The sequence below is a fragment of the Trichomycterus rosablanca genome, unplaced genomic scaffold (assembly GCF_030014385.1).
Source record: "Trichomycterus rosablanca isolate fTriRos1 unplaced genomic scaffold, fTriRos1.hap1 scaffold_161, whole genome shotgun sequence".
Classification (NCBI taxonomy): domain Eukaryota; kingdom Metazoa; phylum Chordata; class Actinopteri; order Siluriformes; family Trichomycteridae; genus Trichomycterus; species Trichomycterus rosablanca.
Window position 1 is genome coordinate 24,898 of NW_026946989.1, and position 21,272 is coordinate 46,169.

At 39.6% G+C, this 21,272-nt stretch overlaps 4 non-coding genes across 4 annotated transcripts; 2 read left to right on the forward strand and 2 right to left on the reverse strand.

Annotated features, from left to right (window-relative positions):
- Window positions 1–342: 342 nt before the first annotated feature.
- On the reverse strand, window positions 343–415 carry trnar-acg (transfer RNA arginine (anticodon ACG)). The gene has a single exon. It is a non-coding gene; the product is annotated as a tRNA-Arg (tRNA).
- Window positions 416–1,219: 804 nt separating this feature from the next.
- On the forward strand, window positions 1,220–1,302 carry trnal-cag (transfer RNA leucine (anticodon CAG)). The gene has a single exon. It is a non-coding gene; the product is annotated as a tRNA-Leu (tRNA).
- Window positions 1,303–7,236: 5,934 nt separating this feature from the next.
- Window positions 7,237–7,319, forward strand: trnal-cag (transfer RNA leucine (anticodon CAG)). The gene has a single exon. It is a non-coding gene; the product is annotated as a tRNA-Leu (tRNA).
- A 2,137-nt stretch (window positions 7,320–9,456) lies between these two features.
- On the reverse strand, window positions 9,457–9,529 carry trnaa-agc (transfer RNA alanine (anticodon AGC)). The gene has a single exon. It is a non-coding gene; the product is annotated as a tRNA-Ala (tRNA).
- Between the last annotated feature and the right edge of the window lie 11,743 nt (window positions 9,530–21,272).

Below are 21,272 nucleotides of genomic sequence, written 5' to 3' on the forward strand. Positions count from 1 at the left end.
GGGTACAGAGAACCATACACAAGGAGTTAGAACAAGGTGAGAATAGAAACCTTCGTAGCACGGCATATGAAAAGACAGTGCCGTGACCCGGATTCGAACCTGGATTGCTGCAGCCACAACGCAGAGTACTAACCACTATACGATCACGGCTTCCCAGCAGTCTGCCACTGGTGGTTCATGTCGGTTGCTCCCTGATAGATTGCAGTCATAGTTCCAACAGCATCAGCCACTTCTTTCCGCTCTGACAAGTCTTTTTCACTTTGACAAGACCTCCATTGTTGGATGCATTGTTGGTGCTCCATACACAAGGAGTTAGAGAGACAAAAAAAGGCATAAGGAAACCGAGCCAGCCAGGAGTCGAACCTAGAATCTTCTGATCCGTAGTCAGACGCATTATCCATTGCGCCACTGGCCCCTGTTTGACTATGGTTCTCTTGCCCGAGGAGAGAATAGAAACCTTTGAAGCACGGCATACAAAAAGACAGGGCCGTGACTTGGATTCGAACCGGGGTTGCTACAGCCACAACGCAGAGTTGTGCGAAGCATGGCTTCCCAATGCTCAGCCACTGCTCCCTGATAGACTACAGTCACAGTTTCAACAGAACAAGCTGCTTGAGCTACAGCAACAAGGCAACGAGGAACTAATAGGCAAACAACGAGCACAACAGGGTTTGAGTTCTTAAAAAATAATAAATAATCTTAATAAATAATCCAGTCAGTTAAAAACCCAACAAGAAGGCTGTACCTAATACACTCATACCAGAGAAAACACACCCTAACATGCAAGTGCCGTTACAGTGCTAACAATGGTCCATCCAAAAAACATTATTTGGTCAGTTGGAGTGCTCATATGGGGCTCCCTTTCTATTGATATATGGTTTACAGCCTAGTGACAAAGTGTACAGTGCAGCAAATGGGTTACAGTCAGTACATTTACTGTACATAATAATGTGAAAAGCTCGTACAAATATTAGTCCGTGTGGGGCGAGGGTGGTGTCGATGGTACCCAAGCTAGTCAGGATGCGGTCTAACGAGCTGCGTTCAGGTCACAGTCTCTCATTGAGGCGTGGGTTTGAACTTCTGACTGCTAGTGCTTTATACAAACTTATGTCTTTAACCCTCTAAAATACATAATAATGTAAAAAGATTCAGCAGTTCGTACAAATCTGTGGCGATGTGGGGGTGTTGAGGAAAATTGTCTTTCATAATGTGCATTCAGGTCAGGATGGCCGAGTGGTCTAAGGCACTGTGTTCAGGTCGCAGTCTCCCCTGGAGGCGTGGGTTCGAATCCCACTTCTGACAGCTCATGATTTAAACAAATCTACTTCTTTAGAGGACACAGTCATCAGGGAATACAGTTTTCATCAAAGGGTGAACATGGTCTGCAACAGTGCTGAGGTAGATGGTACGTGTCAAAGTAACATCCACATGGATGCCAGGACCCAGGCTTTTGATCACTGAAAATGTGAGAAACTGAATCATGTATTCATCCTGATCTTGCTCTGTTTATTGTTGCAGCTCTGCTGGAGGGTTATTTTGTTGGTGTTTGTGGTGGTGGTGGTGGGGTCTTTGTTCACTTCACATTGTTCGTCCTAAAGGCTAAGATCAACGTTTTAAATAAACTGAGTCTGTGATGGTTCAAAAACAACGCATAATATAGAAAAGAGTACGTGAGCTCAAAGACGTTGCACCCTCGTTTTATAATGCAGCATAGAATAGAAGAATAGAATAGAATCTTTATTGTCACTATACACAAGTACAATGCAATTTCGAGTGGCATCTCTCCAATAGAGTAGCAGCAGTAGAAGAAAGACAGTAGTAGTAATCACAAAAAAAAGAAAGAACAATAAAAATCCATTGAGCTGTTTTCACTACGCGATGCAGATCCTTACACTCGGCGGCAGTGCAGCTTGAATACCACTCTGTGAAATTGCTGGTCAGAATACTTTCTATTGTGCTCTTGTAAAAGTTTACTAGTAGGTTCTGCCATAGTTTGGCCTTTTTCAGCTTCCTGAGAAAGAAGAGTCTTTGTTGAGCCTTCTTAATCAGGTGTGAGGTGTTAACGGTCCACGTCAGCTTGTCAGACACGTAGACTCTGAGGAATTTCAGGCTTTTCACCATCTCCACCTTGTTTCCATGGATGTGCAGGGGGAGGTGGTTTATCTCCTTTGTTCTTCAAAAGTCAATGACGATCTCCTTTGTCTTAGAGGTGTTAAGAGCCAGGTTGTTTAATGTACACCAATCAGACAAGTGAGCTACCTCCTGCCTGTAAGCCATTTCCTGATTGTTGGAGATCAGTCCAACTATAGTTGTGTCATCTGAAATTGTAATTATTCTGTTGGAATTGTGAATGGTGGTACAGTCCTGTGTAAAAAGTGTGAAAAGCATAGGGCTTATCACACAACCCTGCGGCGTTCCTGTGTTTAGGATGAGGGTGGTGGAGGTGTGGTTGCCAATTTTGACCTTTTGTGGACGTCCAGTGAGAAAATCCATAATCCATGTGCACATTGAGGAATTCAGGCCCAGGTTCACCAATTTGCTGACCAGTTTATTGGGGATGATCGTGTTAAATGCGGAGCTGAAGTTCACAAATAAAATCCTCACATCGCTGTCAAGTTCCTCCAAATGTGTCAGCGCGGTGTTGAGTGCTGTTGTTATGGCGTCCTCTGTTGAGCGATTTGGTCGGTAGGCAAACTGATACATGTCCAGGCCACATGGGATGACTGTTCTGATGTGTGAAAGCACCAGCTTCTTGAAGCATTTCATGACTATGGGTGTTGTGTTAGAGCCACTGGACGATAGTCATTCAGGCATGATGAAGCTGATTTCTTGGGTACTGGAACGATGGTGGAGGATTTGAGACACGTTGGGACAGCAGCTTGTTGGAGTGAGAGGTTGAATATGCTGGTAAACACCACTGTAAGCTGGTCGGCACATGCTTTCAGCACCCGGCCGGGAACTCCATCTGGATCTGCTGCTTTGCTTGCATTGACTTTCCTCAGGGTGGTTCTCACCTGGTGGTGGTTTAGAACCAGTGTTGGTCCTCTAGTAGTTGGGTTGGTGAGTGGCGGGATGGGCGGAGCCACATTCTGAGTATATAAAAATATTAGTCCGTGTGGGGTGGGGGTGGTGTTGAGGATGACTCAGCTAGTCAGGATGGCCGAGCGGTCTAAGGCGCTGCGTTCAGGTCGCAGTCTCCCCTGGAGGCGTGGGTTCGATACAGCTACAGGATGATCAAACCTGAGCTTGTGTCCCATACCCAATCATGAGAATTGCCTGGTTATTTAAGTGGCGCAGCCCACAGGACTATGCAAGGCAGGGGGTGTCCTCTTCCCCGAGTCAAGCCTAGCACTAATCGTATACCTTGTTCATCCTCCTCCTGGAGGGTTGTGACCTGGGTTCTCTAATGGGATGGGGTGTGGGGGGAATTAGTGAGCGGGTGCTGTCGATGCTCTTTGAGCCCAGCAATGGTCCTTCCGCTTGATCCATATCCACTGGCTGCTTCTTTCGGCCGCTTCAGAGACTGATCTAATTGTTTGTCGTAGAGCCTGTCCATGGATGCCAAGTTCTTTCAGCAGCCTGATGGTGGAAGAAGCCACAAAACCTCTGCATCCCACTTCAACTGGATAGACTTTCGCGTTCCATCCTCATTGCTGAGCATCTGCTGCCAGTTCTGTGTAGCGCAGTTTCTTGCGCTCATAGGCCTCTTCTGTTGAATTCTCCCATGGAACTGTGAGCTCTGTGATGTATACAGACTTCAATGAAGGGGACCAGAGTACCAAGTCTGGCCTAAGGGTGGTGCACAACAGGGTTTGAGTTCTTAAAAAATAATAAATAATCTTAATAAATAATCCAGTCAGTTAAAAACCCAACAAGAAAACTGGACCTAATACACTCATACCAGAGAAAACACACCTTAACACGCTAGTGCCGTTACAGTGCTAACAATGGTCCACCCGAAAAACATTATTTGGTCAGTTGGAGTGCTCATATGGGGCTCCCTTTCTATTGATATATGGTTTACAGCGTAGTGACAAAGTGTACAGTGCAGCAAATGGGTTACAGTCAGTAAATTTACCATACATAATAATGTGAAAAGATTCAGGAATTTGTACAAATATTATTCCTTGTGAGGCGAGGATGGTATCTGTGGTACTCTAGCTAGTCAATATGGCCGAGCGGTCTAAGGCGCTGCGTTTAGTCTTCCCTGGAGGCGTGGGTTCGAATCCCACTTCTGACATCTCATGCTTTGTACAAATTTACATCTTTAATCCTCTACCATACATAATAATGTGAATGTAATGTGATTTATAATCACTGATTTGTAAGATATCAGCAGTAGTAGGCCATGTTTAACTGGTTTAATATTGTCCTCGATCAGCTGTCCTCTTACCCTTAAACGAGGAAAACCTTCTCACCCTGCTCCTTGGCTTTCAGATGCATTGCGCAGCAACAGAAGAGAATTAAGGGCAGCTGAGAGAAAGTGGAGAAAATCTAAGCTTGGTGTTGATCTCCACTCCTACCACGATCTGCTGTCCAGGTTCTCATCCGATGTGACTGCATCAAAAACATCTTTTTACAAAGCCAAGCTTGAACAATCTGCTGCTGACCCACGTAAGCTTCATGCTATCTTTTCCTCTCTTCTGAACCCTCTTCCTCCTCCCCCATCTGCCTCTCTTACTGCTACTGACTTTGCAACATTCTTTCAGGACAAGATTGACAAAATCAATCAATCCTTCTCTCCGACTGACCCACTTTCAACTGACCCTCAACCCACCAACACACTCACCAGCTTCACCCCACTCACCATGGATGAGGTTGCACAGCTCCTCTCATCCAGCAATCCCACTACATGCACACTCGACCCTATACCATCCACCATCCTTAAAGACATCTCACAGGACCTAATCCCCTTCATCACACTCATCATCAACAACTCCCTGACATCAGGTGTTGTCCCTGCTGCGTTTAAGAAGGCTCAGGTTATTCCCCTTCTTAAGAAACCTACACTAGACACTACAGACATTAACAACTACAGACCTGTCTCACTCCTCTCTTTTCTATCCAAAATTCTTGAACGTGCTGTCTATAACCAACTATCTTCCTTTCTTACTCAGAATGACCTCCACGATCCGTACCAGTCTGGCTTCAAGGCAGCGCATTCTACGGAAACAGCACTTGTAGCTGTTACTGAGAAGCTTCATGCAGCCAAAGCAGCCAAACTGTCATCGGTCCTCATTCTTCTTGACCTCTCTGCAGCCTTCGACACAGTGAATCACAGCATTCTCCTGTGCACTCTCTCCAGCCTTGGAGTAACAGGTTCAGCATGGCAATGGATGGCCTCCTACCTCGAAGGGCACTCCTACCAAGTGTCATGGAGGGGATCCATATCTCCCCCATGCACTCTCTCAACCGGTGTTCCTCAGGGCTCTGTACTTGGCCCACTTCTTTTCTCTATCTACACCCGCTCTCTGGGTAAGGTCATAGCCTCCCATGGCTTCTCCTACCACTCCTATGCAGCTCATTCAAAATGCAGCTGCCCGTCTGGTTTTTAACCAGCCCAAACACTGCCACATCACCCCACTGCTGCGTTCTCTTCACTGGCTTCCTGTAGCTGAACGCATTCAGCTTAAAACACTGATGCTCGCCTACAAAGCCAAAAATGGACCAGCCCCAAGCTACCTTCGCAGTCTAATCAAACCCCCGCTCTGTACCACGCAACCTCCGAATCACTAGTCTCGCCCGACTTGATCCTCCACCCAGGACTAAAGGAAGACAAGCATCAAGGCTCTTCTCTGTTCTAGCACCCAAGTGGTGGAATGAACTTCCTCTGTCCGTCCGAACATCTGAGTCTCTTGCTGTCTTTAAAAAACGATTAAAAACCCACCTTTTTACTAAGCACTTAAGCTGACTTGTACTTATTTACTAACATTTTTTTTCCATTTCCAAAAAAAAAAAAACCCACTGGTTCTAACAGGTTTCAGCAGATTTGTGTTCTTCGACTGTTGTTTACTAAAACTTGAGAAATGAAATGTTTACTATGGAAGCACTTCTGTAAGTCGCTCTGGATGAGAGCGTCTGCTAAATGCAGAAAATGTAAAATGTAAATGTAATTATAGATTTAAACGGTCCTTTATTTACTACAGTCTGTTTGAAACAGCTGGGCGTACAACTAGTTGGTGTGGAGAACATGTTAACACATACAGTGTGCTATTATTTCAAGCTTATCAAGTACATGCTAGTTCACTTACAAAAAACTCACAAAGTACAAATTCTTCATCATTCTAAACAAACCATGTAGTACAGGACATTACCGCTTACCTAATGCAGTAAGAAACAACTCTCCCGAACAGGGACTTGAACACTGGACCCTCAGATTAAAAGTCTGATGCACTACCGACTGAGCTATCCAGGCTCTGCAAGACACTTCAATCCTCACAAGGATGTGTCCACAAGGATGTGACTTGAATTACAAACTTTAACATACACTGCCTGGTTAAAAATAAAAGTCACCAAAAAACCCTTAAGAAACACTTCTTAGTACTACATACATCAGTTGTATTCCACAGAGGTCAGCATGCGATGAAACTTTGATAGTAGATTCAAGATTCAAAGTAGCTTTATTAATAACAGACATTTATTTATTCATTAGTAATGGACATCATTTTACTTTCTAACTGTGTTTATATTATGCTATCTAGTGGACGATTTAATAGCCTACAATGAGCACAAACAGGGTTTGAGTTCTTAATAAATAATAAATAATCTTAATAAATAATCCAGTCAGTTAAAAACCCAACAAGAAGGCTGTACCTAATACACTCATACCAGAGAAAACACACCCTAACATGCTAGTGCCGTTACAGTGCCAAAAACATTATTTGGTCAGTTGGAGTGCTCATATGGGGCTCCCTTTCTATTGATATATGGTTTACAGCCTAGTGACAAAGTGTACAGTGCAGCAAATGGGTTACAGTCAGTAAATTTACCAAACATAATAATTTGTGAAAAGATTAAGCAGACTACAAATATTAGTCTGTGTGGGGCAGGAGTGGCGTCAACAGTGTCCAAGCTAGACAGAATGGTTTTAGCAGTCTAAGGCACTGTGACAGCTCATGCTTTACACAAATTTACGTCTTTAACCCTCTACCATACATAATAATGTGAAAAGATTAAGCAGTTTGTGCAAATCTTAGACCATGTGGGGCGAGGGTGGTATCAATGGTACCCCAGCTAGTCAGGATGGCCGAGTGGTCTAAGGCGCTGCGTTCAGGTCGCAGTCTTCCCTGAAGGCGTGGGTTCGAATCCCACTTCTGACAGCTCATGCTTTAAACAAATTTACATATTTAACCCTCTACCATACATAATAATGTGAAAAGATATGCCATTAATAATGTAATTTATAATAAATCACTGATTTGTGAGATATCAGCAGTAGTAGGTCATGTTTAACTGGTTTAATATTGTTTAAGCGCTGATTATCGGCTGTTTTTCGTGAGTATGTTGGGCGGTTTTCCATGCATTTTGGCGGGCTTTTAAATGCGCAATCTGGCAACCCTGGTTGAAGCGTTCATTCATATTTTGGAGCGATGTATGTTTGTATGCTAGAATATAAATAACATCTTTTACAAACTGCTGTCTATTTACATTGACATTTTCCCTTCTGTCTAAACCTTGAAACTGGGTTTGTAAAAGTAAGCGATACTGTGGATAATATATTTAATGAGCTGAACTAACTGAGAGAAGCGCTAACGGTGGTGGAAGAGTCTAAAAGGGTTTGGAACATAATCGTATCATCATAGCAGTACAACACAGTTTTGTCCGTAGCATCCGAAAATATCCAGAAGCTAATATACACAAACTTTTCTTTAAAAAATAAACTTACCTTGTTAATAAAGTATGACCTCAAAATCAAAACAAACACAGTATCCGCTGCTGCAGTCTCTACACAAACTTTTCTGCACTGAAATCGCAAGGACACATTTTATGGATATTACGGTAATGCGCTGACAAACGCGTCCTGCAGTCATGCAAGCACATACAACAGTGTGAGAGTTTACACTAATCAACCATAACATTAAAACCACCTCCTTGTTTCTACACTCACTGTCCATTTTATCAGCTCCACTCACCATATAGAAGCACTTTGTAGTTCTACAATTATTGACATGACCACCACAGAGCAGGTGTTATCTAGGTGGTGGATCATTCTCAGCACTGCAGTGACACTGACATGGTGTTGGTGTGTTAGTGTGTGTTGTGCTGGTATGAGTGGATCAGACACAGCAGCGCTGCTGGAGTTTTTAAATACCGTGTCCACTCACTGTCCACTCTATTAGACACTCTTACCTAGTTGGTCCACCTTGTAGAGACAGTCAGAAACGATCGTTCATCTATTGCTGCTGTTTGAGTTGGTCATCTTTTAGACCTTCATCAGTGGTCATAGGACACTTCCCACAGGGCGCTGTTGGCTGAATGTTTTTGGTTGGTGGACTATTCTCAGTCCAGCAGTGACAGTGAGGTGTTTAAAAACCTGCAGCGCTGCTATGTCTTATCCACTCATACCAGCACAACACAGGAGAGTCCTGACCATTGAAGAACAGCATAAAAGGGGGATAAAAAAGCATGTAGAGAAACAGATGGATTACAGTCAGTAATTGTAGAACTACAAAGTGCTTCTATATGGTGGAGCTGATAAAATGGACAGTGAGTGTAGAAACAAGGAGGTGGTTTTAATGTTATGGCTGATCGGTGTATACTCACCATGTATGCGTGGCTTTCCTCCGGGTCTGAAAATGTGCCAGTAGGTGTAACTGCTGCTCTAAATTGCACCTGTATGTGTGAGTGAGTGGATAAATTAGTGTGTGATGCTTTGCGATGGTTTGACGCGCCCTGTCCAGGGTGTATTTTTGTCTTGAGCCCAGTGTTCGTGACACTGGACCCACGCTTGCCCTGTAATGCTGAATATCAATACAGGCAAATGAAGCGCATTTAAAAAAGCTTTAAAGCATTCTTGAAAAATGATGAGACCAACCTTTTTAAAAAGTAGATCCCGATGACCTGTTGACTGAAATAGTAGATCCCAAGCCACAGAAGTGTGGGCACCAGTTTTCCATTGGCTACGTTTTAACAAGACGTACCAAGAATGGCCTGTAGATGGCGCACTGTAGTCGTTTTTAAAAGCAAGCCAATTATGCCACCGAACTTAAATATGTACAATACTTTATAATGTATCAATTGTAACAGTGTCAAATAATAAAACATTATAAAAAATTATAAGTTCATGCGTTTCTGTCAAAACAAAACAAAAAAGGTATGTAAACAAAACTGTTTGAGCGTAAATAGGGCGTTACTGACATTGTAATACGGACAGACTAGCCTTATGGTTAATGCTGCAACGAATTTGACCGAAATTTCATCTTTTCAGATTGCAAAATGATCATAATGTTTCTATACTGGAGAATGTGGGCATCGATCCCACTACCTCTCGCATGCTAAGCGAGCGCTCTACCATTTGAGCTAATTCCCCTTACACAAAACTTTCCTTTGCCCTTTGTAAATTGTAATGTACTAACAGAGTGTTGATGCTGCATTATAAAGTGAGGGTGCAACATGTTTAAGCTCACGTACTCTTTTCTATATTATGCGTTGCTTTTCATTAAAATGTTATGTGCATTTATATGTGGCAAAATAAAAAAATCCATAAAAATCAAATTGAGTTAGCAAAGAACCTTAAATTATACTAAATGGTTCTTCAAGTAGAAACAGTTCTACCAAGAACACCTAAAAGAACCCTTAAGAAACATTTCTTAGTGCTACATACATCAGTTGTATTCCACACAGGTCAGCATGCGATGAAACTTTGCTCGAAACAGACATCGTTTTACTTTCTAACTGTATTCATATTATGCCATCTAGTGGACAATTGAATAGCCTACAACGAGCACAAACAGGGTTTGAGTTCTTAGAGAATAATTATTATTCTTAATAAATAATCCAGTCAGTTAAAAACCCAACAAGAAGGCTGTACCTAATACACTCATAGTAGAGAAAACACACCCTAACATGCTAGTGCTGTTACAGTGCTAAGAATGGTCCACCCAAAAACATTATTTGGTCAGTTGGAGATCTCATATGGGGCTCCCTTTCTATTGATTTTTGGTTTACAGCCTAGTGACAAAGTGTACAGTGCAGCAGATGGGTTACAGTCAGTACATTTACAATACATAATAATGTGAAAAGATTAAGCAGTTTATGGGTTCGAATCCCACTTCTGACAGCTCATGATTTAAACAAATCTACTTCTTTAGAGGACACAGCCATCAGGGAATACAGTTTTCATCAAAGGGTGAACATGGTCTGCAACAATGCTGAGGTAGGTGGTACGTGTCAAAGTAACATCCACATGGATGCCAGGACCCAGGCTTTTGATAACTGAAAATGTGAGAAACTGAATCATGTATTCATCCTGATCTTGCTCTGTTTATTGTTGCAGCTCTGCTGGAGGGTTATTTTTTTGGTGTTTGTGGTGGTGGTGGTGGTGGGGTCTTTGTTCCCATTTTGGTTTATTTGATGTACTTTACATCCATTTAAATATGTACTTAAATACTTAAATATCCATTTAAGTATGTTTATTCAGCGTCCATTTACATTGTTACAGCAGTATTTTACGACAAAAATGGAAATGTTCACATTATTGAAATGGATGTAAAGTACATCATATACTAAATAAACCAAAATGGGAACAAAGGCCCCACCATCACCACCACCACCACCACAAACACCAAGAAAATAACCCTCCAGCAGAGCTGCAACAAGAACAGGACAATCTCCTACAGGTCCAACAAAATCAAATAAAAAATGCACTTCAAAAAAGACCTCACATTGTTCGTCCTAAAGGCTAAGATCAACTTTTTAAATAAACTGAGTCTGTGATGGTTTAAAAACAACGCGTAATATAGAAAAGAGTACGTGAGCTTAAACACGTTGCACCCTCGTTTTATAATGCAGCATCAACACTCTGTTAGTACATTACAATTTACAAATCATAAAGGAAGGTTCTGTGTAAGGGAAATTAGCTCCAATGGTAGAGCGCTCGCTTAGCATGCGAGAGGTAGTGGGATCGATGCCCACATTCTCCAATGCTGAAACATTATGATCACTTAAAGGCAACACATAATATAAAAGTCGTTGCTCACTGAAACGCTGCATCAAACATTAGGTCAGTCTGTAAGTTTTACAGTGACAGTTATGCTCTATTTTTACTCAAATCGTTTGGTTTAAAGACCTTTTTTGACATGTTTAAATTGACAAATGTAGCGCCCCCTAGCACCCTTGGCTGTATTTGGAAAGCGCTCCCCGACTTCTTTTATTTGTTTAAGAAATCTCTTTCTTTGTGGTAATGTAAGGATTTAAAAGGGCCACTACTTATCAGTACTGACGATTATTTTATATTTAAACTATACTCTTATTTAAACCGAAAAAAATACTTCAATTACCCTAAATATATGTGGTACTAACCTTGCACAAAAAAACCTGCGACTAACACCATTTACAGTAGCTGTATTAACATTATCCCTGACTCACATACCAAACTTGTACACATTAATAATACTTAAACAAATTAACTATTTACTCATTTACACAATCATTAATATGCATTTCAAACCCCAATATATTTTACAAAAATGTCATAATACAGATTCACTCAAATTACCATCAGTAATATTCAAAATATTATCAATCTCTCCTAAGTTAGGTACAGTGGGGCCAAAAAGTATTTAGTCAGCCACTGATTGTGCAAGTTCTCCTACTTAGAAAGATGAGAGAGGTCTGTAATTTTCATCATAGGTACACTTCAACTATGAGAGACAAAATGAGAAAAAAAAATCCAGGAAATCACATTGTAGGATTTTTAAAGAATTTATTCGTAAATTATGGTGGAAAATAAGTATTTGGTCAATAACAAACAAGCAAGATTTCTGGCTCTTACAGACCTGTAACTTATTCTTTAAGAAGCTCTTCTGTCCTCCACTCGTTACCTGTATTAATGGCACCTGTTTGACCTTGTTATCTGTATAAAAGACACCTGTCCACAGCCTCAAACAGTCAGACTCCAAACTCAACCATGGCCAAGACCAAAGAGCTGTCGAAGGACACCAGGAAGAAAATTGTAGACCTGCACCAGGCTGGGAAGAGTAAATCTACAATAGGCAAGCAGGTTGGTGTGAATAAATCAACTGTGGGAACAATTGTAAGAAAATGGAAAACATACAAGACCATTGATAATCTCCCTTGGGGTCAAGATCTCATCCCGTGGGGTCAAAATTATCATGAGAACGGTGAGCAAAAATCCCAGAACTACACGGAGGGACCTGATGAATGACCTGCAGAGAGCTGGGACCAAAGTAAAAAGGCTACCATCAGTAACACACTACGCCAAGAGGGACTCAAATCCTGCAGTGTCAGGCGTGTCCCCCTGCTTAAGCCAGTACATGTCCAGGCCGGTCTGAAGTTTGCCAGAGAGCATATGGATGATCCAGAAGAGGATTGGGAGAATATCATGTGGTCAGATGAAACCGAAATGGAACTTTTTGGTAAAAACTCAACTCATCGTGTTTGGAGGAAGAAGAAAAACCCAAGAACACCATACCTACTGTGAAGCATGGGGGTGGAAACATCATGCTTTGGGGCTGTTTTTCTGCAAAGGGGACAGGACGACTGATCCGTGTTAAGGGAAGAATAAACGGGGCCATGTATCGTGAGATTTTAAGCCAAAACCTCCTTCCATCAGTGAGAGCATTGAAGATGGAACGTGGCTGGGTCTTCCAGCATGACAATGATCCCAAACACACCGCTCGGGCAATGAAGGAGTGGCTCCGTAAAAAGCATTTCAAGGTCCTGGAGTGGCCTAGCCAGTCTCCAGACCTCAACCCCATAGAAAATTTGTGGAGTCCGTGTTGCCCAGCGACAGCCCCAAAACATCACTGCTCTAGAGGAGATCTGCATGGAGGAATGGGCCAAAATACCAGCTACAGTGTGTGCAAACCTGGTGAAGACTTACAGGAAACGTTTAACCTGTCATTGCCAACAAAGGTTATGTTACAAAGTATTGAGTTGAACTTTTGTTATTGACCAAATACTTATTTTCCACCATAATTTACAAATAAATTCTTTAAAAATCCTACAATGTGATGTCCTGGATTTTTTTTTCTCATTTTGTCTCTCATAGTTGAAGTGTACCTATGATGAAAATTACAGACCTCTCTCATCTTTCTAAGTAGGAGAACCTGCACAATCAGTGGCTGACTAAATACTTTTTGGCCCCACTGTAAATAACTAACTAAAAAAAAGGGTACCCAAAATTACCATTGCAGGCCTGATCCAACCTAATAGTCCCAATCAGCACAGATCACGAAGTATATTTGGTCGGTTGTGGTGGAGCTGTCCACGTTCTTTGTTTACATGGATGAAACAGAAAAAATCCACCAGTCTTTTTCCTTTTGATCTTGGATGAAACAATCAGAGTTAATCCGATGCTTTTAATCCACTGTAATCGTCACAGTTGCTGAGGAAGCGTACTGCCTTCAATGTCCATGCGCGTAAACTCAAGAGACGAAGTTCACGGCTGATACAGCATAAACAATGTCACTAATCGACTGCAAGATGTTAATATAAGACTCACTGTCCGTTTGTCTTTACGCATCAACAGAGATAAATCCTAAACAGGTGTTTTACCAGCTTACATGACACTTGTTTCACATCACGGTATTTTCTCCACTTTTTTCTTCTTTTTCCACCCACTTTCTCCCGCTCTTTTCCCGACCTGTGACAGTTCATGCTGATTGGCTTAAAAATAAATCAAGGGAGGGCTATACATACACTTTACTTTAAACAGCATAAAACAACCATAACATTATTTACAGAACAAATAAAAACAACTTATTTACTAGTTATAAATTAACATAAACAAAATATTAGTAGTCCCCAGATTTTAATTGGGCTACACAAACACACAATAACTTATAATTCTTAAATTTTGAAATGTCTCGGAGTCTTATCTAAAACGACTTTTTGTTAAAGTAGAGGTACGTGACTTTTTAATGATTTTTCATCTGGTAAACTGTTTTGTAAAAGATGAACAGCTGAAACTCACGACAGCACCTTTAAAATGCAGCATCAACCCTTAAGTCAGTCTATCAGTGGTACAAAGACAGTTTTGATTGGGTTTAGTTTGTCCTAAAGTCTGCGATAAACGGAGTCTGTGATGGTTTAAAAGCAAGGCATAATACAGAAAAGAGTATGTGAGCTTAAACACGTTGCACCCTCACTTTATAATGCAGCATCAACGCTCTGATAGTACATTACAATTTACAAAAGGCTAAAGGGGATTCATCGTAAAGGGAATCAGTTCCAATGGTAGAGCGCTCGCTTAGCATGCGAGCGGTAGCTGGATCGATGCTCGCATTCTCCAATGCAGAAGCATTGCAAACTTTTAAGCACATTTTCCTGTGAGAATAACATTTAGACTTGTAACGCACTGTAGTTAAAAACATGGTCTTCATAATATTTATTTTGTTCTTCTGTCTGTGTAGGGTTTTTACCATAAAGTAAAATCGAGGGAATCTAAATGCATTTATCCATCCAACAATCCATTCAGTAGCTTTTAACTATTCATGCAAACGAATGACTTTTTATATTTCTATATTGCTCATTGTAGTACTTGTGTCTGCATGGACTTGAAAATCACATGACTAAACATTAGGTAGAACTATAGAGACTTATTTACTGTCTTTACAAATTGGCATAAAGTACTCGACGAGTACAAAACACTGAACAATAAAATATAGATGACATACTATAGGCCAGTGAGGTGGCTGCTGCTTCTGGGTGTGTAGTTTCTAAATGATCAAGTCAGCACAGGCACAAGCACTCAGTGCATTATTAGGCTGCACATAATTATAGTTTAAACGGTCCTCTTTTTACTATAGTGTGTTTGAAACGGCTGGGGGTACAATTAGTTGGTGTGGAGAACATGTTACACATTCACTATGCGATTGTTTCAAGCTGATCAAGTACATGCTATTTCAATTAGAAATATCTCACAAAGTACAAATTCTTTAACTTTCTTAACAAGCCATGTAGTACGGGACAATGCCGCTTAGCCAACACAGTAAGAAACAACTCACCCGAACAGGGACTTGAACCCTGGACCCTCAGATTAAAAGTCTGATGCTCTACCGACTGGGCTGTAAAGATCCGTGCTGGCTCTCTTGAAGGCGATTATAAAAAAATTTTGGTGAAGGTTGTTGCTGTTTACACACAAAGAAAAACATCTCTGGAGGAGAATTTTGCAGGTAGATTACAAACAGATTCCTTTCTTTCACCTTTTTTTCTGTATCAATTGCACAATTGTTTTCCAGTCATTAAAATGTTATGTGCATTTTTATGTGGCAAGAGAAAAAAAATCCATAAAAATCAAATTGAGTTAGCAAAGAACCTTGAATTATACTAAAGGGTTCTTCAAGTAGAAACAGTTCTACCAAGAACACAAAAAGAATCCTTTCAAAAAACATTATTTGGTCAGTTGGAGATCTCATATGGGGCTCCCTTTCGATTGATATATGGTTTACACTGTAAGCCCGGACTTTATATTTAATCAAAAATTTTTAGTACAACATACATAAATTGTTTTTTTGCTCTACTATAAAATGCAGAGTACATTGTACTAATTTGAGTACACATTTAAATGTGCTAAACGGTTTAAGTTTACTAAACAAAAAAAATTACTTTTCTATCAGATTAACTTAAAAAAGTTAAGTTAAGGTAATAAAACAGAAAAACGCCCCCATTTACATGTAAGTCCGCCTTTTTTCAGCTTGCTGTTGGTGAATCAGGCAGCCATTTGTTTTAACTTTTGTAACCTGTTGTTGCAAATTACTTTTTACTTTTCATTTTAGGCTTTTTGCAAAAGTAAACTTGTCTTCCTGAAATGTATTTTGTGAAGTGGAACCTTTGTTAAACTAAGTGGACAAACATTTTCTTTCTCATTATGCTATTTTTGAGTAGCATGTACACCAGTCTGATGGGGCTTTTTCATCTTCCGTCTAATTTTGGTAAGTGTTGTACTTCACTTAACAATTTTGTTTAAAATAAATGATCTTAATGTTGACACTAAATAAATAATCAAACAGCGCTGCTTTATTTGCCGTATTTAGGCTACATGCTAGCATGTTAGCATGCTAGTCTTCATACGAAGCAAAGAGTGTGCTGGCTTGCTTTATTTTAATCCTTAAATTAATGCTATTAATGTTGATTTTAATACTTCTGTTTCTTGTTTCTTTTTGTTGTTTTACAGGTTCATGTTACTGTGAGGAGCTGTTTGTGTTTCATCAGAACTTTATATACAGTTTGTACAGTTTTAAAGATGTTTTCTTGACATGTTGTATTTTAAGTAAATACTTCTGAAGTGAAATAAAGAAAAATAATTTTATAATTGTGTCTGTTTTTCTATAAACATTTGTAATTCATATTTAAAATGTAATTAACATGAAAACTAAGAAGAAATCAATAGTTTTTTCCATTGAGCTCAAGATAATAAGTAGAATTATTGGGAAAAGCAGTTGGTATAACAAAAAATAGAAAGTTTAATCAACTTGCCTTTTAGGTGTAATAACTTAATGTTTTAAGTTATGCTAACTCAAGTTTTCATTATACATTACTTAACTTTTTTAAGGCAACCGGTTTCCTCAAATTTTTTAAGTAGATTGAACTTATCCGGGCTTACAGTGTACAGCCTAGTGACAAAGTGTACAGTGCAGCAAATGGGTTACATTCAGTACATTTACCATACATAATAATGTGAAAAGATTAAGCAGTTCGTACAAATATTAGTCCGTGTGGGGTGAAGGTGGTGTCGATGGTACCCAAGCTAGTCAGGATGCGGTCTAAAATGCTGAGTTCAGGTCACAGTGTCCCATGGAGGCGTGAGTTGGAATCCCACTTCTGACTGCTAGTGCTTCATACAAATTTATGTCTTTAACCCTCTAACAAACATAATAATGTGAAAAGATTCAGCAGTTTGTACAAATCTTTGGCCATGTGGGGGTGTTGTTGGTAATTGGCATTGTTACCTTACAGACATTTCTGGATGGCCAGTTCGAATCCCACTTCTGATAACTCCTGCTTTATACAAAGTTACTTCTTTAGAGGACACAGCCATCAGGGAATACAGTTTTCATCAAAGGGTGTACATGGTCTGCAACAATGCTGAGGTAGGTGGTACGTGTCAAAGTAACATCCACATGGATGCCAGGACCCAGGCTTTTGATCACTGAAAATGTGAGAAATTTAATCATGTATTCATCCTGATCATAAAGTATGTTTATTCAGCGTCTATTTACATTGTTACAGCAGTATTTTACAATTGAAATGTTCACATTATTTAAATGTATGTAAAGTACATCGTATACTAGCTGTTTACTTTTTTCCCTAAGTAAGTCATTACCTCAACATGCCATTACCGACACAACTTGTTGTGATGGTAAAAACATTTAGTGATGGTAATAAAAGGTTTTTAGTTTCACCATCACTATCTTATTAACTCTTTAATAATTAAAGCTAATTAAAGCTAAATAAGCATAATGGTTTTATTAAACAAGGAAACATTATCCAGATCCAGTAAAATATCAGTAGATACATGAAAAAGAAAAGTTAGAGCGCTCGCTTAGCATGCGAGAGGTAGTGGGATCGATGCCCGCATTCTCCAGTGCAGATACCTTATGATTATTTAAGGGTAACATGTAATATGAAACTTGTTGCGGCATCGCTTAATGAAATGCAGCATCAACAATTAGATCAGGATTTAAGTGAGTCTTTAAGGCAACAAAAAATATGTGGGTATTAATATGTAAAACTCAGCGCATTATTAGGCTGCACATAAATATAGATTTAAACGGTCCTCTATTTACTACAGTCTGTTTGAAACAACTGGGCGTACAACTAGTCGGTGTGGAGAACATGTTACACATACAGTGTGCTATTATTTCAAGCTTATCAAGTACATGCTACTTCACTTAGAAATATCTCACAAAGTACAAATTCTTCATCATTCTAAACAAACCATGTAGTACGGGACATTACCACTTACCTAATGCAGTAATAAACGACTTTTAGATTAAAAGTCTGATGCTCTACCGACTGAGCTATCCGAGCTCTGCAAGCTGCTTTAATCCTCACAGGGATGTGACTTGAATTACAAACTTTAACATACGTTGTCCTATAGAACAGTTCCAGCAAGAACACCAAAAAAACCCTTAAGAAACACTTCTTAGTACTACATACATTAGTTGTATTCCACACAGGTCAGCATGCGACATCGTTTTACTTTCTAACTGTATTCATATTATGCCATCTAGTGATCGATTGAATAGCCTTACAACCAGCACAAACAGGGTTTGAGTTCTTAATAAATAATCCAGTCAGTTAAAAACCCAACAAGAAGGCTGTACCTAATACATTCATACCAGAGAAAACACACCCTAACATGCTAGTGCCGTTACAGTGCTAAGAATGATCCACCCAAAAACATTATTTGGTCAGTTGGAGTGCTCATATGCTATTGATACATGATGTGGTGTCAACGGTACCCAAGCTAGTCAGGATACGGTCTAAGGCGCTGCGTTCAGGTCACAGTCTCTCATTGAGGCGTGGGTTTGAATCTCACTTCTGACAGCTCATGCTTTATACAAATTTACATCTTTAACCCTCTACCATACATAATAATGTGAAAAGATTTGTTTCAAGATTGTTTTAAAGTTATTGCATGTTTGTCAATTTAAAAAAATAATAAAGGTCTTAAAACTAAACGATGAATGAAAATAGAGCGAAAACTGCCCTCGTATCTGACGCAATGTTTCAGTGAGCAGTGACGTAACGAGTCTCATATTACGTGATGCCTTTAAATTATCGTAACTTTTCTGCGTTGGAGAATGCGGGCATCGATCCCGCTACCTCTTGCATGCGAAGCGAGCACTCTACCATCTGAGCTAATTTTCCTTAACTCTCCTTTACCCTTTGTAATGTACTAACAGATCATTGATGCTGCATTATAAAGTGGGGGTTCAACGTGTTTAAGCTCACGTACTCACGTTTATCGCAGCCTTTAGGACGAACTGAACCAAATCGAAACTGTCTTTGTACCACTGACAGACTGACTTAAGGGTTGATGCTGCATGACGGGCCAAAATAGTGCAGGATATACCAACTGTTTAGTGCAGAGCAATAACAAAGCGGCTCTGTGAAGCAAGAACTGAAATTATGATGCATGTCATTAAACATAAAACATGTGGGTATTAATATCTAAAACTCAGTGCATTATTAGGCTGCACATAAATATAGATTTAAACGGTCCTCTATTTACTACAGTCTGTTTAAAACAACTAGTTGGTGTGGAGAACATGTTACACATACAGTGTGCAATTATTTCAAGCTTATCAAGTACATGCTATTTTACTTAGAAATGTCTCACAAAGTACAAATTCTTCATCATTCTAAATAAACCATGTAGTACGGGACATTACCTCTTACCTAAAGCAACTCACCCAAACAGGGACTTGAACCCTGGACCCTCAGATTAAAAGTCTGATGCTCTACCGACTGAACTATACAGGATCTGGAAATTGATTTAATCCTCACAAGCATGTGACTTAAATTACAAACTTTAACATATGTTGTCCTGTAGAAATTCAATTAATATAAAAAAATTTTATTTCTGTTTCGGCTCTCTTGAAGGCGATTATATAAAGTTTTAGCTGAAGTATGTTGCTGCTTACACACACACAAAAAAAACATCTCAGGAGGAGAATTTAGCAGGTAGATCACAAACAGATTCCTTTCTTTCACCTTTTTCCTTTTTTCCTGTGTCAGTTGCACGATTGTTTTCCAGTCCTTAAATATTATGTGCATTTATATGTGGCAAAATAAAATAATCTATAGAAATCTAATTGAGTTAGCAAAGAACCTTGATTTATACTAAAGGGTTCTTCAAGTAGAAACAGTTCTAGCAAGAACACAAAAAACCCTAAAGAAACACTTCTTAAGACTTCTTAGTCTTAGTTTTTAATTATTGCAAATGCCATTCATTATTTCAAATGCCATTAATAATTTATAATCACTGATTTGTGAGATATCAGCAGTAGTAGATCATGTTTATCTGGTTTAATATTGTTTAAGCGCTTATTATCGGCTGTTTTTCGTATGTTGGGCGGTTTTCCATGCATCTTGGCGGGCTTTGAAATGCGCAATCTGGCAACCCTGGCTGAAGCGTTCATTCATATTTTGGAGCGATGTGTGTTTGTATGCTAGAATATAAATAACATCTTTTACAAACTGCTGTCTATTTACATTGACATTTTCCCTTCTGTCTAAACCTTAAAATTGGGTTTGTAAAAGTAAGCGATACTGTGGATAATATATTTAATGAGCTAAACTAACTGAGAGAAGCGCTAACGGTGGTGGAAGAGTCTAAAAGGGTTTGGAACATAGTCGTATCATCATAGCAGTACAACACAGTTTTGTCCGTAGCATCCGAAAATATCCAGAAGCTAATATACAAAAAACGTTTATTTTAATAAACTTACCTTGTTAATAAAGTATGACCACAATTTCTAAACAAACACAGTATCCGCTGCTGCAGTCTCTACACAAACTTTTCTGCACTGAAATCACAAGGACACATTTTATGGATATTACGGTAATGCACTGAAAACGCGTCCTACAGTCATGCAAGCACATACAACAGTGTGTGAGTTTACACTAATCAACCATAACATTAAAACCACCTCCTTGTTTCTACACTCACTGTCTATTTTATCAGCTCCACTTACCATATAGGAGCACTTTGTAGTTCTACAATTACTGACTCTAGACTGCTCACTCTGTTCTTCAATGGTCAGGACCCCCACAGGACCACCACAGAGCAGGTATTATTTAGATAGTGGATGATTCTCAGCACTGAGAATCAAGGCAGTGGTTCATTATTCCTGGTTCAATCGATTAAGACTCCCATGAAGTCACCCAAATGTCAAAGCATCCCCACACAATCACACTTCCACCACCTGGTGGTATGATGGATGTTCTTATTGTTTCTTATTATGGAATACATTCATTCATTCACTGCCTGTTTTATCCTGGTAATGATCACTGTGAGTCTTTTTTTTTTTTAAATTCAAAAAGTAAATAAAAAAGATAACAATAATATCATTTCAGTTATA